The sequence below is a fragment of the Fukomys damarensis genome, unplaced genomic scaffold (genome assembly GCF_012274545.1).
Source record: "Fukomys damarensis isolate Sample0158 unplaced genomic scaffold, DMR_v1.0_HiC HiC_scaffold_36, whole genome shotgun sequence".
In the NCBI taxonomy this organism is placed as follows: domain Eukaryota; kingdom Metazoa; phylum Chordata; class Mammalia; order Rodentia; family Bathyergidae; genus Fukomys; species Fukomys damarensis.
The window spans coordinates 47915098-47926325 of NW_022900948.1; the positions used below are offsets into that span (position 1 = coordinate 47915098).

At 60.3% G+C, this 11228-nt stretch overlaps 1 protein-coding gene across 3 annotated transcripts in view; it reads left to right on the forward strand.

Moving 5' to 3' along the window:
* The window catches only part of Fam163b (family with sequence similarity 163 member B), a 22083-nt gene that overhangs the window by 799 nt on the left and 10056 nt on the right, over window positions 1-11228 (forward strand). The window contains exon 1 of one of the 3 annotated variants that reach the window (XM_010608920.1): window positions 1895-1909. The exons of 1 other annotated variant lie outside the window; for it this stretch is intronic. The gene's annotated coding sequence lies outside the window, so the exon portion shown is untranslated. Of the gene's footprint in view, window positions 1-1894; window positions 1910-6059; window positions 6210-11228 lie in introns of those variants that run through there. One more of the 3 variants, XM_033759182.1, reaches the window with a different exon arrangement.

Here is an 11228-nt window from a genome sequence, read left to right on the forward strand (position 1 = left end):
AGGTAAGGACCCGGCGGCGGCCCGGCTGGGGAGCCCTGCCTGCTGGGCGCTCGCTGTACCCGCGGGGCCACTGGACAGCAGATCCCTGCCTGCCTTACCCTGTGTACCCCCGTCACCCACCCCGTCGTGGTCACCCTCGAAGTGGCCGAGATGAGCAGCAGGGGCCAAAGGGACAGTCTAGTAGCTGTGATGTGGGGAGGAAGCTCCTGTCCCTCCACTGTGGCCTGGGGGTGGTGGCAGTGGGGGTCCTCGGGAAAGTTTGTCCCAAGCGGGCCTGGAAACCTGCCCCAGCCTCAGCCGCCCCAGCCAGAGCTTTCTGTCTGCTGAGACTCTGCCTTTGCCAGGCTCCGTGCTGGGTGCCTGACCTGCATTATTAGTGCCTTCTGTCCCCCTACTCCCACAATAAGGGAGGAGGTGGTCATGGGCTCAGAGAAGTTTGGCCTCTTGTCCAAGGTCACCCAGCAACACCAGCCTCTGTCACCACCTCACGCCCACCTCTGTCTGTTGAAACCTCAGCTTAGACAGTGGGGACGGGAGAGGGACCAGACTGGCATTTCGGTTTTCCCAGCCAGAAATGAAAAGACTCCTAGCACCAAGAACCCGAGAGCAACTTCACCTCTGTCCTCTGGGCCCCACCTGGCAACCCACCCTGTGTCCTGTCCTCCTCTGGCCCGGGCTTTGTGAGGCAGGACCCTCAGGGTCAGGGGGACAGCCTTTCTGAAGAATAGCAGGGGCATCCTGGAGCCCACCAGGCCTCCAGCCCCTTTCCGGGAAGCTGGGGCTGCGAGGACCGAGGTCACAGCCAACCGTCTCTCCCACCTTCCCCTTTGACCACACCAGCCAGAATCTTGGGGACCTTCCAGGGATGATGAGAGCCCCCCGAGAGTCCAAGTTTGCTGGGAGGGTGCACAAGCCCTTTGCCTCAGAGGACGGAGTCTGGCACCTTTGGGCGGGTGGGTTGGCTTGCCAAGGGCAGTGGCCTGTGTGCCAGGAGCTTGTGGGGCATCCCTGCCACCCCAGAGGCCAGGGGCTCCGCATTTGTGGGGTTTGGAGCTCCAATCTTGCCTGAGCAGCGGTGTGAGCTTCTGTGTGGCACTGTGGAGAAGACAGAAGGTGGTCTTCGGGCCAGCTGTGGTCCCTGTACCTGAGTGTTGTGTGGGGCTGGCTGGTACAGACTTCCCGAAGGGCTTGGGCTGCCAGGAGGACCCCAAGTTGCCCAGCCTCGGGGCCTGCTGTGGCGGGTGGGGTGGGGCACTCCGGGGAGCATCTCGGACTTTCTAGAGTTGCAGATGCCACCCTTGCCTCTCCAGCAAGTGGGGAAGGGGCCCCCAAGCCCAACACCCACACCGCATGCACTCCGTAGCTCGGACAGAGGCCCTTGGGAAAGGCAGCGGCGGAGAAGCTGAGACTTGTCCCCTGCTCCGTCCACCTCCCTGGGTGACCTTCCGCCAGTCGGTCTTCTGGACCTCAGTTTCCCATCGGTCACCTGTCTGCCCTGTGTACTGCTACAGCCATGCGGAGCTGAGCCCCCTGGAGTGGCTGAGGCTGGGAGGAGCCACAGCGCTTCCCTGCTGCTCTGGGATCTGGGAAGGGCAGGGCCAGTTTGTCCCAGCACCTAGACCCTGCCAGCCCACCTCCACTCAGGTGACCCCCAGTCCCTGAGCCCTGTGCTGGCCCTGTGTGGCCTGGGGCCCCATGCCTGCCCTATGGGCCAGCCCAGTGAGGAGTGATTGCAGTGCCCGGCCCGGAGGGCAGATTTATTACGTCTTGGCCAATTACGTCCACCTCAGTACTCTGCAGGAGGGAGGCAGCGTGGCTGTGTCAGCTCAGCTCCCCCTGCCCTGCTTCCGGGTGCATCCTGACCTGTGCGCTCGCTTGGTGGGAAGGTGGGTTCCTGGCCCAGACTCAGGTGAGTCTCCCCGTGTCACCTGCAGACCTTCCACCAGCACCCAGGGGCACCTGGGGCACTGTGAGCCCCGGCCAAGGCCATGGGGACCCCTGAGAGAAGTCTCTTCCCACCCCTGCACTTGGGGCAGTGGTTCATCCTGCGCCAGCCTGGTAGGGGGCTCCCTCTGCTGGCCAGGGCAGAGGGGGGCAGGGGCAGGCCCCGGAACTCAGGCCTAGGCTGGGGTTCAGAGCCTGGCTTGCTGTTTCCTGCACACCTGCTTCCCTGGGTGCCATGGTGGGCAGAAGGCTGGTGAGAGCAGCATGGGCTGCGGTGTATTAGTGGCCTGAATGGGGACCGTTGGGCCTGGGCCCGGAAGGAGGAGGCAGGCAGACACCAGGCCCCCAGCGCCGAGCAGATGTCACCCTATAAAAGTCTCCATGCAGAGCCCAGCCCCGGTGTCCACGCTGGCGGGGTGTGGAGCCTCTGTGGAAGCAGCCTCAGCCAGGCTGAGCTGGTGCTGTGTCCGTGTGCTCGGCCTTCCCAAGTGGCCCGGCTGGGAGAGACCCAGAAGGAAGCTGGTTGGGGACCCAGCAGCGGCCGGAAGAAGCCAGGTTCCCAGGCTGTGACCATCCCCTCCAGGTTCCCTGGCTGCCAAGGCTGAGTGAAGGACAAGAGCTGCGCTTATGCCCAGGCTGTGTGTCCTCAGGGAAGTGACCTGGCCTCTCTGAGCCCTGGGTTCTTCATTTTGTCCACCTGAGGGACGTGCCAGCTCGGGATGGGTGTTGATGTGCTGCTGGGCGTGAGCAGAGGCTCACCTTCCCGGTCAGGGGCACTGGGAGCCCTGTCGTACCATTTCCAGCTCAGCCAGCAGGGCACAGGGGTGGCAGCAAATGGATGCCGTGTCCCGTGTCTGGGTTCTTCCCAGCCTGCCCTCGGGGCGCATGCAGGTACCCAGGCTCACGTCTCGCTCCCAGCCCGAGCCCCTCTTCCTTCCACTTTGTGCCTGTCGCACCTGGGGACGTGGGGGGAGAAGCAGTTCTAGGCCCCAGTTCCCTCTGGGGTGCATCCAGGCTCCCTGGGGACCATACCATCCCTCCAGAAGACACGCAGCCACCGCAGCAGGGAAACAGCCTTTTGCTTCAAGCTCTGACAGGTGCCTTCGTCTCGCTTACGCTGTTGGTTGAATTACTCTACACTCCATTGTAATTATGTTAACGCATTTCTGAATAAGAGATGCTTGCTCGGTGTAAAGGAAAAGTCAACTGTCCAGGAAGTCAGAGTCGAAGCCCCGGCTCCTGGCCGTGGTCCACCCCCACCCCCGGGCTCAGCTTGCCCGTGTGCACCGCCCTGGGCGTCCTCCAGGGCCCTGGCCCCGCCCCACCGTCAGTGTGCGCCTCCCCTGTGTCCCTCTATCATCTGCATTTGGGATTTTGCCAAGAGAGGCAGGAGCCCTGAAAGCAAAAGGGCTGGCTGGGGGCACGGGGACCCCATGGAGGGCATGGATGGTGTCCCCTTGGTGACTGGGGTCTTATGGCCCACATGTGAAAGGCCAAAGTCCCCCGCCTGGCATTGGCAAAGCAGACACTCCACACAGCAGAGAACTTTCAAAGGCCAAATAAAAATATCTGTTGTTCCCACTCAAAGGTGCGAGCCCCTCCAGGATGGGGGGCACCCTAGGGTAAGGAGGGGCCCAGGCTCTGGACGGAGGACCAGTCGAGCCCGGCCCCTGCTTGGAGAGGGCTGATTCTGGGGCCTAGTAACCCAAATCTGGTTCCAAGGAAGACCAACAGGATGGGGGCTCTTTCACTAGAAAAATACTGGTTTTGCGCCACATATGTGGTTCACTCGTGAGCTGCTCATATTTTTCTGCATTTGGAGTTTGTTTGGTTAAAACTCCTTATGCAGAAGGTTCCTGACTCTGTGCAAAGCCATTTCCACAATTAAAACTATAGTTGGCTTTGATCTCCCCACGGTGGAACTTCCTACACGAGAGAGACCTCCCCCTAATCACTAAACAGACCTCGGCCTCCACACAGCCTGATTTACTTTGCAGTGTCCTGAGTATTGCCTTCGTGGTCATTTTTATCGCTGCTACACTGTGTCTTGTTTTCCGCCGCCTTCTCTTCTCTACATCATCGATCTGGGGTCCAAGGGAGGGAGGCAGAGGCAGGGAGGGGCAGGAGGGAGCCCTGCAGAGTCAGTCAGAGGTAGGACCCAGGCAGGGCTCTTCTTGGCTGGTGAGCACAGGTTGCTTATAAACCTCTCTGTGCCCCAGTTTCCTATCTGTAAAAATAGGCACAGTTTTCCTTTTGTCACCAAGGGAGATCCCAGACCCTCGGCAGGAATGTGACAGCAGGAACCCACTGTTAGATTCTGGGGTCTTGGGGTGGCGCCTGCCAAACTGCCCCTGTGTCTCACGTGGCCACGGTCCTCTCCCAGCCTTAGCTGGAGCCCAGACCCTGGCAGAGCCCACAGAGCCCCGTCCAGAGCTGACCCTCCCTTCTGGCTCCTGGGGCTGAACACCAGAGCCCTGCCTGCCTGTGGGGCCTCCCCTGCTCTCCTCTGCTACCGCCAGGCCTCAGTGCCTGTGCCAGTCCTTTGGGGACAAGTTGTGACCTGGGTCCCATGACCCCATCTTGGCTGCCAGCGCCTGGCTCTGTGCACCCTGTGTCGCGTGCGCCAGGCTGGGCCCCTTGAGACCAGGCAGCTGTCGACCACTTTGTCCCATGGAAATGCCTGGCATGGAGCCTGGCTCAGAAGGGTCGCTGGGTAGGTTAGGGACAGCTGGGTGGTGACAGCCAGCCTCATCTGTGAGGGTCCAGAGCCGGAAATGCCATCTTTGTCTTACCAGGGTCCTGCCCAACATGCTGAGACCCTCCTGGGGAGTGGGTGGGCCCACATGGCAGAGCCCATCATGGGCACAAGTGCACCCCAGCTGCAGGCCCAGTGGACCACAGCAACCCCAGTGCTGGCACTGTCCTCACGGAGGGCAACAGCTGCTTTGGAATCACCTAATCTGCAAGGTGGGCCCTTCGACAAGATGGGCTCTGCTGCACTCTCCAGAAAGGGCTGAGCCCAGCTTTTTACAAAGGGAAAATTGATGTTGAAACAATTGCTGCAAGAAGGGTCTCTGCCGAGGCCTCAGCCACGGACCGCGAGGGGTGGCAGAGTCACGCAGAGGCTTGTGACAGGATGGCAGTTTCGTGGCCCGGCCCCAGGCAGAGCCCTGAGGAGAAAGCGCGAGGCCTCAGAGAGACAAGGCGGTGGGGGCAGGATGGGATGGTGGGTGCTCGGTGTCCACGGGACGGGTGGACGGATAGACGGATGGACAAACGGACGGGTGGACAGAGGGGTGAAAGCGCTGTGAGGATGCAGTGGCGGCTCACACCCCTCACCTGGCTGCCGGGTGGGCCGTTAGCCCCTGGGGGGACCAGGCCGTAGGACTCTCCTTTGTGCCTGTCCTGCGTCCTTCGTCACCACCCGTGACACACACAGACACGCAGACGCACAGCCGTGCCCGCTGCAGCCCGTGGACATGGAAAGAGGAAGCACCCCAGGGACGGCTGCCGGACCCTCTGCACACTCAGCCAGTTTCAGAGCTGCCCACCCTCCCCAGGGGCCGCCTCCCCACTGCAGGCTCCCCTCGGCCACCCCTGTCTCCCACTAGCAGCTCCGCCCGGCTCCCTCGGGCAGAGCCAGGTCCCTGGCAGTTTGGGTCGGTTGCTGACACACCACAGCTGGGTTTTCTCTTAGCCATCTGCTTTATGCAGCCCAAGCTGTGTTGGATTTTGTTGTCGTTGTACTGCGAATTGAACCCAGAGCCTTCACACTGAGCTCCATCCCCAGCTTTTTGATTTTTCATTTTGAAAGACAGGGTCTTGTTAAGTCACTAGGTGGCCCGGACTGGGCTGGCATTTGCAATCCTCCTGCCTCAGCTTCCCAGAGTGCTGGGATCACAGGCACGCTCTACCGTGCTCATCTGTGTCTGTTGTATTTTATGCCTCAGCCGCAGCCTCAAAACTGACAGCTCGAGTGTGTATCAGTCCGCTGTCAGCACAGCGGTGCTGTGTAACAAGCCACCCACAGTCAGCCTCTCGGAGCCCTAGCACAGCTTCTCTCTCTCCCAGGCATGCAGATGGCTGGGCAGCTTCAGCAGGCTGTGGTGGTGGTCCCGGCACTCTACTTCCTGTCCAGCTGCATCCCAGGCCTGCTCTTCCCCTGACCTGGAATGGGGCTGCCTCAGAACCCGGCCTAGGGCTGAGGCATGGTCCCTTCTGCCCCTGTTCCACTCACCATGGAGCCCCACAGCTAAGGCCAGCAGGTGAGAACAGGCCCTACCCACAGGTGCATGGCCCCTGGGTGGGGAGGGGGAGCCTCTGAGTCTGGATCTAGGCTTTCTGGAGGCTGTGCCTGGGCCTTCCTCAGCTGAGAGCTCACGACTAGGATCTGCTGTCTCCTCTGCCTAAGTTTCCCCACACCCATCTGGAGAGGCTTGACCCCTTCCCCGTCCCCACCCGGGCAGGTGAACCTCACCTGTACAAAGTCATTCCAACCTGATGATGCCGAGGCCAGGCACGCAATGGCCCTCAGTAAATGTCCACGTGCTCAGCACTGGCATCTCTTTCCCAAGGAGCGAGAAAGGGGGCAGGGAGGTGGCTATCATGCCTTGGGATGCAGGCTCTACCCACCTGCCACCCATGGGGCCTCAGCCTGGCACAGTGAGGAGTGGGGTGCAGGGCCCAGTACTGGGCATGGCACCCCAGGGAGTCACGGATGCAGGAGAGCCACAGCCCGACACGGTGATGGGGTGGACGGTGGCTCAGGGACGGAACCGGGTCACCAGGCCAGGAGGAGAGGCAGACAGGGGCCCCACTTGCAGGGAGCGGAAGGAAAGGGCTCGGCAGCACTGCCCGGGTCCTGGCCCCATCTACACTGGGCTCTCTGCGCTGGGGTAGGGGTCTTGGGGCTCCCCCATCTGAGCTGAGCAGCCTGAGATGGGACACTGCAGGCTCCTGGCGGCTTGGGGACCTGTCCACGGTGCCCTCTGTGGGACAAGACAAGGACTCAGGGACACTCTGGGCTGTCCTCTCTTCGACTCAAAATCCAGTGGGGACAGCAGCACCGAGCTACAGGTGTCAGTCTGCTAGCATCAAAGTCCCAGTCCTGGGACAGTGGAGGGGCAGCCGCATCCTTTCCTCCCTCCTCCCTCCATCCCTCTGTCCGTCCATCCCTCTGTCCTTCCTTACCTCCCTCCAGTGCAGTCAGATACCTGCTGTTGGGCACAAGTGATCCAGGGGCCGTGGAGAGCCTCACCTCCTCATCTCAGCAAAATGGGTACATCCGTAGCCATGGAAACTGCCTGTGACCTTGTGAATTGCTAAATAGTTTTTCCATTTTTTAAAAATTGCGCGGGTTCTCTTTTGCTGTCACCCTGCTGGGGTGACACGTGGGACTGAAGTGGAGGGGTGGGGCACCATGCTCAGTGCACTCTGTGTCCCACCGCCTGGGCCTCTGTGCTTGTTGTGGGGTCTGGGGTCTGACCTCAGTGGGGAGAACCCTGCTGCCCCTGCATCCTGGTCCTCCTCCCCAGGTTCCCCAGGAGCCACAGGGCTGGACTTGGAAGCCCACAAGCCCAGCAGGAAGCCCCACCCGAGGGTTGTCACCTGCCCAGGTTAGGCCACCGGGACCCAAGCCCAGAGGGAAAAGGAGACTCATCAGTGCCAGTCCAAGCCACGTGCCCTGCCCTCCGGAGTCAGGGACCGAGCTCGTGCCAGCCTCCCCTGGTCCTCCCTTGGGAAGGATGTTGAGCTGCTGAGGCTCTCTAGAGCAGAACCGATGCATCTTCATCAGCATGTGCACACATGTGGGGAGTTTGGGGTGAAAATTCTGTCCTGGCGCTTGTTGGTACTTAACACAGCCGGGAGCGGCAGCGTCGATGGCCTCGGGAGTCGCGCCTCTTCCCAGCCCAGACAGTTTGTTGGGTACTCGTCATCTCTGGCACTCGTTGCCCCCTTCCACAGCCAACTAACGGCAGCACAGGTGCACTGCATGCATGTGTGTGCGTGTGAGTGTGCAAGGGAGTCAGAGGCGGGAGCGTCCACAGCGACTGCACACGAGACAGCCGGCAGGTGCTCAGGCCCAGAAGCCAGAAGAGGGGCCAAGAACACAGCCCCAGCCTGAGACTGAAGTCCAGAAGCTCCCTGAAGAGCCCCTTGCATGAGTCCGAGCCGGAGGCTGAAGAAGCTGGAGTCTGATGTCCGCAGGTGGTGACCGCAAAACATGCACCCACTCAAGCAGACCAGAGCTGCCGAAGTGTCCTCCAGCTTCCTCCTCCTTCTCTTTAATTCCATCCAGGCTGCAAGCCTATTGGATCAGGGCATTTCTTCCCTTCTCATTTGCTGGCCTGAATGCCAGTCATCTCTGGAAACGCCCATGGACACACCCAGAACCGTGTATTCCTTATTAAGCTGTCAGGCATCTCTTGAGCCAGTGGACGGAGCGTAGTGAATGTTCACAGGTGGTTCCGTTTTTATTCTGGACAGAAAATCTTGGGCTGGTGACTCCGTACAGACGCTGCTCCCCCATCTCCGGCTTCCGCTGTTTGGAGTGAGAAGTCCTCTGGCCTGTGGCCCTTGTTGCTGTCTGTTGTTTAGATCTCTTCCTCGCTGGCGTTAAGGAATTGGGTCGTAATACTCCTTGCTGTTGTGTTTTTCATCTTGCTCCTGCGTGTGGTTTCTGGAACTTTTGTGGCCTGTAATTACGCACACAGGAGGCCACTGGAAGCTTCCTGCACCCTGGGAGGCTCTGGGTGTTCATTTTTCTGGCTTCCTTCCTCTCTGTTTCTCTGCCGTCTGTAAACTCTTCCAGGGTAGTTTTCACCATAGCTCGTTCATTTTCATCTCTATGAGCTTGGTCTGGTTCTTTTTATTATCCAGGTCTCTGGTTAACGTACTCGATTCCACCCGCCCAGGGGCCAAAGTTAGCAACTATTTAGTCCTTTTGTCTCCTAGTTCTGCCATCTGTACTGTTTCTGGGTTGGTTTCCATGGCTGAATTTTCTCCTCACTGTGAATGACATCTTTCTGCTATTCAACAAGGGGTGACCAATATACGTGGTGATTGCTTACATTTTCAAAATGTATCACTGTGAAAGACACATCGCCATGAATCCCCCTCGAACCCCCCCCCCCCCGCTAGGCCACTCTCCGAAGCCTCTCTGGAACCTTCTTTTACGAGTGTCTATGAGATGTGATCAAAAAGAGTGAATTCTGCTGCCAGTCACCCATCCAACGGAAAGGCAGCTCAGAAAAAAAATGGCGCGCTTCCTCATCCACCCTGTTCCCTGGATCTGACACCGTGTGACTTCTGGCTGCTCCCCAGAGTCAGAAGGACCGCTAAAGGGAAATGTTTTGAATTGATTCAGTACGTGGAGGCAGCCGTGGCAGCACAACTGAAGGGGTGTGTGTGTGTGTGTGTGTGTGTGTGTGTGTGTGTGTGGTGGGAGGCATTTTCAGGAGGACTCATGGCCGTGTGTCTTTTACTGCAATAATTTTTTTAAAAAAATGTACACCTTACCGTATTTTTCAGTCATACCATACTTGCTCAGAAATTTTCTTTGTGCTCACACACTGGATGCCGCCGGTTAGGTGCTGGTATTTCTGTGTCTTTGGGTCCACTAGGGGCTCAGTTGTGTCCCTGGGAAGTGGTTTGATCCTTCCAGATCTCGTTCTTAAGCCTCCGTAGGCAAGACCAGGGCAGGTTTCAGCCAAGACCGCCCTGTTCCTGTCGGAGCCCCTGAACGGTGACCGCGGCTGGCGCAGGAGCTTCCCGGGGACCCTGGATTCCTTGTGCCCGGTGTGTTTCTCCATCACATCCGCTGCTCCAAGTCCTGCTGACACTTGGGGCCTCGCCGAGCTCCGAGGCTCCCTGCTGCCCAGTGCTGCGTCCTGTGGGCTCAGCACAGGCAGCAGAGCAGGGCCCCTAGGAGATGGGCCAGGCTGCCCCAGGGCTCTGAGATTCCTTCCCGTCTCTTGGGCTTCTCTCCCCTTGCCTCATGCCATCCCTTCAGAGAGCTGTTCTGGATGCGGCAGGAAGGTAAACTCGGAGATGCACCCGCTGTGCAATGGGGTCCTGTCCTGGTGCCCAGGTGAGGCCACTTCACCCTTCTCAGTGGGCACAGGAAGCGTGAGGTGTACAGGGCCCGGACCCCGAAGGGCATCTGCTGACTGCCTGTCGTAGTCCGTGCCAGGCCAGGAGCCCTCCCTGATGCCCCCTCACATCCAGCTTCCCGGAGCCCCGAGTGCCAGCCTTGCCTCCAGCACACCATCGCCTCTCCCCGTGCCCACCACCTGCAAGGCTGTCTGTCTCCGGGCTGGCACGCACTGGGCTGCTGCATACCCTCACCCCACAGTCACCAGCTGCCGCCAGGGACGGAGCAAAGGGAATGGAGGGGCCGTGCCTGTGCCCCTCACCTGTTCGGGAGTGTGGGGCAGTAAAGTGGAGAGGGCGGGTGGGGCCCACGGAGCAGGGGGTCCAGGCAGGAGGCACAGAGGCTGTGCAGCTGGGCAAGGAGCCAGGAGGAACACAGGGCACTGAGAGGCCCTGGAGGAGCAGGGATGCACCCCAGGGAAAAAGGCCCAGGTGGCGGCAGCTCCAGCTTCTGTCCTCAGTGTGGCACAGGCACCTGCGACACCAGCAGCCCTTGGGGTGCCAGAAGTGTGCTGCTCAGCAGCCCTGCCACCAGGCAACACGGGATGACACGAGGAAGATGGGAGAAGAGTGTTTCCGGGACCCACTCAGACCTGGCCTCCTGCTGCCGGGACCTCTGCTGGCCTCTCCTCTGGGCCTCATCCCCTCCTGCTGTCATGCTCCAGGCAGAGGGCACTTGCCTGTCACAGGCCCGCCTGCTCTGTCTGCCTCTGGGCCTTTGCACGTGATGTTCTCCCCACCAGGTCTCAGCCACCCACCTGCTGTCCCGGGCCTCCTGTCCTAGCCCTCTCTGTCCTCCCTCCCACACACTCTGGTATCTCTTGGGCGTGTCTGGGGCCCCACAAGAATGGCCGGGCTCAGGTGTAGTCGTGCCCGTGCGTGGTGATTGCCGGGCTGCTGGTAGATCACAGATGCCAGATGTAGGGTGTGGGCTGGGTGTGCTGTGGGATCCCAGGGGAGGGAGCGGTCTCCAGGGGTGGGGGTGAGGCAAGGCTTGCTCAAGGAATATTTCAGCTGGAGAGGGGCTCCCGGCCCGGGGAGTGGCACTAAAAAGGCCTGGCAGAGCCAAGTTTGTGGCCGGGGGCACAAACTCCTACCCAGCCGTAGGCAAGGAGCGGGGAGGGGCAGGGAGG